Here is a 12158-nt window from a genome sequence, read left to right on the forward strand (position 1 = left end):
AGTTTATCATTAATATTTCTTTTCCTCTTAGAGTTATTTAGAAGCATTTTCTTTAATCAATAGATTTGTATATTTGGAGGGACCCTGAAGAAGTGTTTTGATTTTGTGATTGATTTCTTATTTTCTTGCAACATTCTCAGTAAATATGGCCTCTAAAATAACATTTTTTGGTAACTTTTTTAGATTCCTTTTGTGATTAGTACATAGTCACTTGATTTCTGTTTTCTTTTGGTTTTCCATTTGTGTTTATATCCTTTGCTGAGTACAATCTTATATAAAATTCTACATATATCTACTACATCATTAGCTAATTATGTTATACATATATTTTATGTCCTAACTTATTTTCACATTGCCAGTTCAACAAATCAAAAATTTCTAAAGTTTGTCACTATGATTATGGATTTATTACTTTTTTGTGTGTATTTATCAGTTTCATTTTATATATTTTGTAACTATGTTCATTGGTACATAAAGAACCATTACTACTATAAACTGCTAAAATTCCTACATTGTATTTAATCAGTATGAACTATCCCTTTCACCTCCTTTAATGCTGCTTACCTTAAATCGTATTTTGTCTAATATTAATGTGGCTATTCATTTTTTTCTTAACAAGCTTCTGGCTTATCCATTTTTCTTTATTTTTTTATTCCAAAATTTCTGTGTCATTTTGTTCCAGGTGAGGTTTCCTACTTCCATTGAATTCAATCTTCTTTGAATATTTTAAATTTCCAATAGTTTCTAGACCAAAATGGGGTACCCTTTTTGTTTTCCAGTGCAATAATGAATATTTTAAACACATTTTTAATACCAAATCCAATAAATTGAAACAGAGGGAGAGGATGTAGCATTTACCTAGTGTGCTATTTTGATCTTAGTGCATTATAGTATTTTTAAGTTCTGCAGCATTTCATGACATCTTAAGAGCATTATTTTTCCTTATGAAAATATAACTTTCATTGTACATTTCAGAACATACAATAAAGCTTCATTTTCACACTGTACAGAAAAGAGTAAATAAGGCTTTCTATTTTTGTAAGAATCTTAGAAAAAGAAATTAATAGAGACAAAACAGAAATACTTAAATTGGCAATCACTAGTAAAATACATTATTTTTTGGAAATTTGGCTACTCTTTGGTCACCTTTTATTTGAAACCTGCCAAATTAGCAATATCATAATTTGCAGTACTACCTTATTTTAATTTTTTATGGAAAACATAATTTTGAGTTTCAATTAGACCTAATGAAGGAAATCATAGTTGGCCCCATGTTAATTTCAGTCATGTACATTCCCTGTATGTTAATGGAAATAAAGATTTTATGTATGATATATGTGTTATGGAAAATTAAAACCTAGCATAGATTTAGCACTGTTCCACACAAAACACTGAAGGTCCCAAATATGTAGCAAATTCCATGACAGTTTTAAAGTTGAGCTGCTATAGTAAATAACTGGACATTCTTGATACTTGAACATGGAATATGTGCACAAGGAAAGGAAATTACTTTGCACTTTATAAGCAGTGTGTTGTAAGTGGAAAATGCAATGTCTTAAATAAAACTGTATTTTAAATAAATAAATAAATAATGTTTTTTTTGCTCAGTCAGCCAAATGCATAGATACTGGACAAAAAAAAAAAAAGAATACTTTAGCAACCTGACGTTCACTGAATTAACCATATATTCTTTACTGGTGGGGAATATCCAGGATGAGGGATAGATCATGACTGACTGCTTTCTAGGCAATTTTCTCATGCTGTAATGTCTAACAGAACTGATGCAAAAATCAGAGTTAGGGCTTCCCTGGTGGTGCAGTGGTTGAGAGTCCGCCTGCCAATGCAGGGGACACAGGTTCGTGCCCCGGTCCGGGAAGATCCCACATGTTATGGAGTGGCTTGGCCTGTGAGCCATGGCCGCTGAGCCTGCGTGTCCGGAGCCTGTGCTCCACAATGGGAGAGGCCACAACAGTGAAAGGCCTGTGTACCACAGAAAACAAACAAACAAACAAAATCAGAGATAAATAATTGTTTTTATTTTTCAAATAGTTGAGTAGATTAAAGATATGTTGGTCTTTAAGTGTTCCTGTAGAATCAGATGTCCCAATATCAATGGGAACTATTATATTCTCTTTTTAATGTAGTCAGCTGTCTTCTGTTACACTTCCTGAAGAGGGTCACATTATAAGCCCAGAAGTAGGATGAAGTTGTGATGTGATATTGAGGTTCTTCTTCCTCCTCCTAGGTAGGGGTTGTGGTGTCTTAATACTAAAAGACATTTTAAGAGAAAATTGGACCCTGCTGCAATCCATTTTGAAGAGCTTTGGGGCCTTTCAGAATTGAATTTAAATGCTAGGTCTATCTAATCTATATGTGACAGATTGCGAAAGTTATTTAATGTCTCTGTGCCTTAGAGTTCTCATCCATAAAATTAATCTAATAATATCCAGTTCACAGTGCTGCTGTAAAAATTATTATAAAATAGTGTTTGAAAGGTTATAAATACAATAAGGCCCAAGGTATGAATGATATGGTTTCCTAAATTTAACTTTACAATAAATTACTTTTATTTACCCTAGAAGTGCTGGACAAAGGAGAGGAACAGGGTTGCTACCTATCCCATCATACAGATACTAGTCCTATCAGACAGCTCCCTTGGAAGTAATGCCACAGGAGACACAAAGCAGAAGCAGACAGGAGATGAAAGATCTTAACTTCAGGTCAAATCAAGACAAAATATTTTGTGATTGTTTCCAAACACAGAGTAGATTAACTGATGAAAGAAACAAGTGCCAAATTCCAGTGATTTAACACAGTAAATTTTATTTCTTACTGACTTTGCAATTTCTTTGACTCCTATATAGGAAGACAGTGAGCCCTTTGCTCCATGCAGTCATCCAGGGAATGAAGTTTCTTTCATCTAGAGGTTCCAGTATTCCTAGAGTCTTGAAGATCACGTGTGAATCTATTGCATCTAGAAAGAAAGAGAAGTAAAAAAGAGTAAGAATAGAGAATAACATTGGTGTATCTTTAGGGAACATGAATAAAAGTAGTATGTGTTATTTCCAAGTTTTTCATGTTGCATTGGGTAGAACTTAAGTCATATGATCCCATCAACTAGGTAAGGAGAGGTTTAGAGATATAATCTCTGTGTCCAAAGTCAGAAAGAAAATAGAGTTTGGTAAATACGTAGCATTGTTTCTGCCTGCCAGACATGTCATTTGGTCAGATGCCAGAAAAAGGGCAGGGATATGAATTTTTCTTTTGAATTTCCTCACCTAAATTTTTTTCACACTCCTTTCTTACAGTCTTAAAAGTAAACATCCAATTTTTAATTAAACTTAAGAATAAATGCAGGAATAGTTTATAATTTGCTAATCAGTTTAGCTCAGCAGATCTTGATTCAATGCAAATCTGTGCAAATCATGCTGTTTAAATATCAGAAGTACATTTGAATTTCACCTGTATTATACACATGGAATCTATGTTTAGTTAACACTTTCTTATACTGACATGATTCAAATAAACTATGATATAAAAAAAAATGAAGGGCTTCCCTGGTGGCGCAGTGCTTGAGAGTCCGCCTGCCGATGCAGGAGACGCGGGTTCGTGCCCCGTTTCGGGAAGATCCCACATGCCGCGGAGCGGCTGGGCCCGTGAGCCATGGCCATTGAGCCTGCGCGTCCGGAGCCTGTGCTCCGCAAATGGGAGAGGCCACAACAGTGAGAGGCCCGCATAACGCAAGGAAAAAAAAAAAAAAAAAATGAAGTCATCACAGAGAACATCATACCATTACATATGAACCAAGGGTGTGGAAGACAAAGATTCAGAAGGAGATAAGAAAGGAGTTTTTAAAGGCCAGGTTGGGCTGGGGTCTGAAAAGTGGAGAATTCAGTTGGTCATCAACATTATATTAGATATTGGAATAATAGAGAAACCTAAGTAGGGTTGGTTTTGTTTGTTGTTATTTTTTTAACCTCTTGAATTTATCCTCTAATTTTGTTTTATTTTTTATTGAGGTAACATTGGTTTATAGCATTATGTAAGTTCAATGCATACATTATATTTCTACTTCCATATACACTACAGCATGCTCACCACCAAAAATTTAGTTTCCACCTTAAGCTAATTCTTCATCAAAGAATTGAAAAGAGGAACTTAACTCTTAGTTCCCCTTTTATTCTATTATAGACATTAGTCTAAATTTCAAAACATATTTCCTTTCCAATAAGCTTTTGCTTATTTAACATTCACAACCCTGTCCTTAATCATCTAAATTGCAACTTAAGATTAAATTGTTTTTCATGCAAATTAGAAGGTATGCCAGTTCTATGAAGGCCCACATTATAATTTTTAGATAGACTGAAAAACAATTCTTTCTTTTCTCTTTCCTCTCTTACTTTCCATTTTGCCTTTCCCTCTCATTTTCCTACATTTTGTTCATGATTTTTCCACAAATTTTCTTGATTTTGTATATTATGTCTTTATAAAATCTGGAAATCATGAAAAGGATATTCAACAATTATGTATAATGCAGTGCTTGTTACCTCTAACTGAACTAAATTCCATGTAGGAATAAAATAGTCCTTCTGTCAGTTATCATGAAAAAGTTCTCTCAACCTGTCTTGTGTCCCAAGGTTAATAAACACATTATCTTAATTTCTTTCTTAGACTCAAGTCAGATACTACTATATATTTGTTTCATTTAGTTTTCCTTTTCAAATTTGACTGACACTGCAATTGACTTTGAATGACCATTATTGATCTCCAAAATTGTATGAGATCGTTTCTTAAACACATAGCTTTTTTTGCTAAGAGGTGAACTGAAATGTGTATGTGTATTTGTGTATGCAAAAGAGAGAGGGAATGTCTGTAGAGTAAATGCTCATTGAAAATTTTGGTAAGGACCATGAAATTTTCATTCCTTGTGACCACACCATAGCTTCTAGACTCCATCCCCTATTTCTTCTTCCACTTTCTTTTTGATTTCCTAACAATTCCCATCGTATAATAAGTGGTAAGTGAAATCAATGGACCAATCTTTTCCTACAAGAAATGGGGGAATAGCTTAATTTAGAGATGTGAGAAGAGATTTGGCTTCACCCTACTTTTAGTTTCCATTTGCTGTGGGAAGCCAAAGGCTAAAATTTAATTTCATATATTTATTATTTTGTTCATGTCTGACATGTCTTAAAGCCTCCAAGTTTTCTTTTCATTCTTTATTCTCTTTATTGTCACAAAAGGAAGGAGAGAGGAAGAAATGTGTGTTTGTATAAGTATGTGAGTTTTAAAATTCCATGCCACATTTTCTGGCATTTAAATCAAAAAGGGCACTAGATTGATGGGGTATACTTATTTTTTACTTTCATAACAGAAAACATAAAGTAAATTTTATTTTCAAACATTATAATTTGTCTAGTAATTTAACTCTTCTAAAATTATTCTATTTCAGATTGTCTCTGTTCTACCTAACCTCCAACATTCACTTGAGTAAAATTTACCCTTAACAGATTAGTCATCTCAAACACCATCTGTCCCCAAAAGCTTTCCAAGATCCCCAGTTTTGCCCATATATCAGTTCTTTGTGTTCTCATTACAACAGAAGACTCTTTTCCAAACACTTCGTTAATTTTATTGACCATAAATTTCTGAAAATCGGGGATTATATCTCATTCAACTTCTTATACCTTTGGATGTTATATGATGAATACAAGTTGAAGTGAATATTATAAAAATTTCTACCCCTTTCCCCCAATTTGTAATTTTAGTTCCACTCCAACAGCAGTGATTTATTCACTTTTCACAGTGGACATGCAAAAACTATTTAAATTTTATCTGGAAAAGTAATGAATAAGAAGAGCTAAGAAAATTAGTGCATTACAGATGCAAAAATATGTGGACAAATCAGTAAAAAAAAACAGAGAATCCATAAACAAAATTTTTAGCCATGAGGATTTAATTTAACATGTTATAAATGTAATATTACATGTCAGGAATGAAAAGATTAGTAAGTAAAATATGTTTCTATTTTAAAATAATAAATTTAGAGCTACAGTTCAGCCAAAAAATAAAAATAAATTCCAGGTGTATCTAAAGTTAAAACTAAAACAGAAAAAATTATGACTAGAATAAAATGTGGCATAATATCTGGATAATCAGAACCATTTAAGTATAAAAGTAAGTGAAGAAGAAGTGATCAAGGAATTTACAGAAACATTTGACTAGGTAAGAGTATTTTTTGAAAAAGCTCGTTTGTCAAAAAAAAATCAGGCAAACAAATAATGGGAAGATTGCCCCAAGTTTAATGACTTTAATATTTTTTAAAAATACTAATACCTCAATAACTAAGGTCATTAAAAACAGATTAAAAATATAGTATTGGTATAACAATATTCAATACTGGTCAGAATGTGGTAAGATTGAAACATAACACTGGAATCACCAAAGAATTTTATATTATCCTCTTTACATTGCTTATTAAAACAGTAAAATGAGGGAATATATTTCATAAAGATTTTCTCAAGTGTTGGGAGCTTTTTTATTTGTCAATTAATAAGAAAATTAAACTAACCAGAACACCTGCTTCTCTAAGAATTTCAGTCAATTTGGTCCTAATATTGAGGCTATTTTTGCTGTTATGATCCTTCTGTTTTATTTTCTATGATTTCTCTTTGTGCTTTTTCTGTATTTTTTTATTAGACTTGCCAAAGATCTGTTTATACTTTTGATCTTTAAATTAAAGAAAAACATAAAAATCAAGTTTTACCTATTGTACCAGGTAGTGCAACCAGGTAGGATTATTGATATCAAGTGACAAAAACTGACTGATTAACTTGAGCCAGAAAAACTTAAATTTACTGCTGGGTCATAGAATTGAGAACCACGAGTTAGAGGAGCTTCAGAGATGTCAGGAGCAAGGGTCCAGGAACTGTGTATTAGGATACAGTTAACAGAATGACTCAATTGCAGTAGTAGCTACCACGGTGAAGATTTAGGTACCAGTCCAGATTTAAATTACTGGAAGAAAGATTCCACCTCCTACCAAAGAGTTCATTAGTTTTAGTAGCTATAAAAATTTTAATTTGTGTCCTTAGGTTTTCTTTATGTACGCAGTTGTCAAAACAAAGAGGTAATTTTGCTTTTTTTAACACAAATTTCTTATCTTATTGCATTAGTTATTACCTCAAAAGTAAAATGGAAAAAATTACTTATTTCTTCTTTTATTTAATTCTTCTTTTAACTTACTTGTCATGCCAGGCACTGTTCAAGGATCAGAGGATATAGTAGAGAAAAAAACAGACCAAAACTCTGTCCTCATGGACTTGATCAATGTCAATATGACACAGACAATAAACCAGAAAAATAAGCCAAATATACAGTATGTTATACAGTTGACTTTTTAAATTTTTATGGGAGTATAGTTGATTTGCAATGTTGTGTTAGATTCAGGTGTACAGTAAAGTGAATCAGTTATACATATACATATATCCACAATTATTTTTTAGATTCTTTTCCTATATTACATTACAGAGTATAAAGTTCACTGTGCTATACAGTAGGTCCTTATCAGTTAACTATTTTATAAATAGTAGTGGGAATATGTCGATCCCAATCTCCCAATTTATGCTCCCACCCTTCTTCCTTGGTAAACATAGGTTTGTTTTCTTTTCTTTTCTTTTTTTTTAACAATTTTTTAATTGCTTTACAATGGTGTGTTAGTTTCTGATGTATAACAAAGTGAATCAGCGATACATACACTTATATCACCATATCTTCTCCCTCTTGCATCTCCCTCCCATCCTCCCTATACCACCCCTCTAGATGGTCAAAAAGCACAGAGCTGATCTCCCTGTGCTATGCAGCTGATTCCCACTAGCTACCTACTTTACATTTGGTAGTATATATAAGTCCATGCCACTCTCTCACTTTGTCCCAGATTAAACTTCCCCCTCCCTGTGTCCTCAAGTCCATTCTCTACATCTGCATCTTTATTCCTGTCCTGTCACTAGGTTCTTCAGAAACTTTTTTTTTTTTAGATTCTATTTTTTGTGTTAGCATACAGTATTTGTTTTTCTCTTTCTGACTTACTTCACTCTGTATGACAGACCCTAGGTCCATCCACCTCACTACAAATAACTCAGTTTTGTTTCTTTTTATAGCTGAGTAATATTCCATCGTATATATGTGCCATATCTTCTTTATCCATTCATCTGTCGATGAACACTTAGGTTGCTTCCATGTCCTGGCTATTGTAAATAGAGCTGCAATGAACATTGTGGTACATGACTCTTTTTGAATTATGGTTTTCTCAGGGTATATGCCCAGTAGTGGGATTGCTGGGTCATATGGTAGCTCTATTTTTAGATTTTTAAGAAGCCTCCATACTGTTCTGCATAGTGGCTGTGTCAATGAACATTCCCACCAACAGTGCAAGAGGGTTCCCTTTTCTCCACACCCTCTCCAGTATTTATTGTTTGTAGATTTTTTGATGATGAACATTCTGAACAGTGTGAGGTGATACCTCATTGTACATTTTTTTTTTTTTTTTGCAGTACATGGGCCTCTCACTGCTGTGGCCTCTCCCGTTGCAGAGCACAGGCTCCAGACATGCAGACTCAGCGGCCATGGCTCACAGGCCCAGCCGCTCTGTGGCATGAGGGACCTTCCTGGACCAGGGCACAAAGCTGTGCCCCCTGCATTGGCAGGGGGACTCTCAACCACTGTGCCACCAGGGAAGCCCACCTCATTGTACTTTTGATTTGCATTTCTCTAATGATTAGTGATGTTGAGCATCCTTTCATGTGTTTGATGGCATTCTGTAGATTTGGAGAAATTTCCATTTAGGTCTTCTGCCCATTTTTGGATTGGGTTGTTTGGTTTTTTGATATTGAGCTGCATGAGCAGCTTGTAAATTTTGGAGATTAATCCTTTGTCAGTTTCTTCATTTACAAATATTTTCTCCCATTCTGAGGGTTGTCTTTAAGTCTTGTTTATGGTTTCATTTGCTGTGCAGAAGATTTTGAGTTTCATTACATCCCATTTGTTTATTTTTGTTTTTATTCCCATTTCTCTAGGAGTTGGGTCAAAAAGGATCTTGCTGTGATTTATGTCATAGAGTGTTCTGCATATGTTTTCCTCTGAGAGTTTTATAGTATCTGGCCTTAAATTTAGGTCTTTAATCCATTTTGAGTTTATTTTTGTGTATGGTGTTAAGGAGTGTTCTAATTTCATTCTTTTATATGTGGAAGTCTAGTTTTCCCAGCACCACTTATTGAAGGGTCATCTATCTTTTCTCCATTTTCTCCATTGTATATTCTTGCCTCCTTTATCAATGATAAGGTGCATGTGCGTTTATCTCTGGACTTTCTATCCTATTCCATTGATCTATATATTTTTTTGTGTGCCAGTACCATACTGTCTTGATTACTGTAGCTTTGTAGTACAGTCTGAAGCCTGGGGGCCTGATTCCTCCAGCTCCATTGTTCTTTCTCAAGATTTCTTTGGTTATTCAGGGTCTTTTATGTTTTTATACAAATTGTGAAAATTTTTGTTCTAGTTCTGTGAAAAATGCCATTGGTAGTTTGATTGCACTGAATCTGTAGATTGCTTTGGATAGTATAGTTATTTTCACAATGTTCATTCTTCCATTTCAAGAACATGGTATATCTCTCCATCTGTTTGTATCATCTTTGATTTCTTTCAACAATGTCTTATAGTTTTCTGCATACTGGTCTTTCGCCTCCTTAGGTAGGTTTATTCCTAGGTATTTTATTCTTTTTGTTGCAATGGTAAATGGGAGTGTTTCCTTAATTTCTTTTTCAGATTTTTCATCATTAGTATATAGGAATGCAAGAGACTTCTGTGCATTAATTTTGTATCCTGCTACTTTACCAAATTCATTGATTACCTCTAGTACTTTTCTGGTAGCATCTTTAGGATTCTCTATGTATAGTATCATGTCATCTGCAAACACTGACGTTTTACTTCTTATTTTCTGATTTGAATTCCTTTCATTTATTTTTCTTCTCCGATTACTGTGGTTAAAACTCCCAAAAATATGTTGAACTGTGTTAAGTGGACAACCTTGTCTTGTTCCTGATCTAAGTGGAAATGGTTTCTGTTTTTCACCATTGAGAGTGATGTTGGCTGTGGGTTTGTCATATATGGCCTTTATTATGTTCAGGTAAGTTCCCTCTTTGCCTACTTTCTGGACTTCTTTTTCATAAATGGGTGTTGAATTTTGTTGAAAGATTTTTCTGTATCTATTGAGATGATCATATGGTTTTCCTCCTTCAATTTGTTAATATGGTTTATCACATTGATTGATTTGCATATACTGAAGAATCCTTGCATTCCCGGGATAAACCCCACTTGTTCATGGTGTATGATTCTTTTAGTGTGCTGTTGCATTCTGTTTGCTAGTATTTTGTTGAGGATTTTTGCATCTACGTTCATCAGTGATATTGGCCTGTAGTTTTCTCTTTGTGACATCTTTGTTTGGTTTTTGGTATCAGGGTGATGGTGGCCTCATAGAACGAGTTTGGGAGTGTTCCTCCCTCTGCTATATTTTGGAAGAGTTTGAGAAGGGTAGATGTTAGCTCTTCTCTAAATGTTTGATAGAATTCGCCTGTGAAACCATCTGGTCCTGGGCTTTTGTTTATTGGAAGATTTTTAATCACAGTCTCAAATTCAGTGCTTGTGATTGGTCTGTTTATATTTTCTATTTCTTCCTGGTTCAGTCTCAGAAGTTTATGCTCTGCTAAGAATTTGTTCATGTCTTCCAGGTTGCCCATTTTATTGGCAGATAGTTGCTTGTTGTAATCTCACATAATCCTTTGCATTTCTGCAGTGTCAGTTGTTACTTCTCCTTTTTTATTTTTAATTCTATTGATTTGAGTCTTCTCTCTTTTTTTTCTTGATGAGTCTGGCTACTGGTTTATCAATTTTGTTTTTCTTCTCAAAGAACAAGTTTTTACTTTTATTGATCTTTGCCATTTCTCCTTCAATTCTTTTTCATTTATTTCTGATCTGAACTTTATGATTTCTTTTCTTCTGCTAACTTGGGTTTTTTTTTCCTTCGTCTTTCTCTAATTGCTTTAGGTGTAATGTTACGCTGTTTATTTGAGATGTTTCTTGTTTCTTGAGGTAGGTTTGTATTGCTATAAATTTCTCTCTTAGAACTGACTTTGCTGCATCCCAGAGGTTTTGGGTCATCATGTTTTCATTGTCAGTTGTTTCTAGGTATTTTTTGTTTTCCTCTTTGATTTCTTCAGGGGTCTCTTGGGTACTTAGTAGTTTATTGGTAGCCTCCATGTGTTTATATATTTTACAAATTTTTTCGTGTAATTGATATCTAGTCTCAAAATACTGTGGTCAGAAAAGGTACTTGATATGATTTCAATTTTCTTAAATTTACCAAAGCTTTTATTTGTGACCCAAGCTATGGTCTATCCTGGAGAATGTTCCATGAGCACTTGAGAAGTGTAATCAGTTGTTTTTGGATGGAATGTCCTATAAATATCAATTAAGTTCATCTTGTTTAATGTGTCATTTAAAGCTTGCATTTCCTTATTTATTTTCATTTTGGATGATCTGTCTATTGGTGTAAGTGGGGTGTTAAATCCCACTACTATTGGTGAAAGTGGGGTGTTAAATCCCCTACTATGAATGTGTTACTGTCGATTTCCTTTTTAATGGCTGTTAGCATTTGCCTTATGTATTGAGGTGCTCCTGTGTTGGGTGCATAAATATTTATGATTGTTATATCTTCTTCTTGGTTTGATCCCTTGATCATTATGTAGTGTCCTTCTTTGTCTCTTGTAATAGTCTTCATTTTAAAGTCTATTTTGCCTGATATGAGAATTGCTACTCCAGCTTTCTTCTGATTTCCATTTTCATGGAATATCTTTTTCAATCCACCTCTCGCTCTCAGTCTGTATGTGTCCCTACGTCTGAAGTGGGTGTCTTGTAGATAGCATATATATGGGTCTTGTTTTTGTTTACATTCAGCCAGTCTATATCTTTTGGTTGGAGCATTTAATTCATTTACATTTAAGGCAATTATCAATATGTATGTTCCTATTACCATGTTCTTAATTATTTGGTTTTTTTTTTTTTTTTTTTTTTTTTTTTTTTTTGGGTTTTTTTTTTTTTTTTTT

Source organism: Lipotes vexillifer, unplaced genomic scaffold (genome assembly GCF_000442215.2).
Source record: "Lipotes vexillifer unplaced genomic scaffold, Lipotes_vexillifer_v1.1 scaffold1358, whole genome shotgun sequence".
NCBI lineage: Eukaryota > Metazoa > Chordata > Mammalia > Artiodactyla > Lipotidae > Lipotes > Lipotes vexillifer.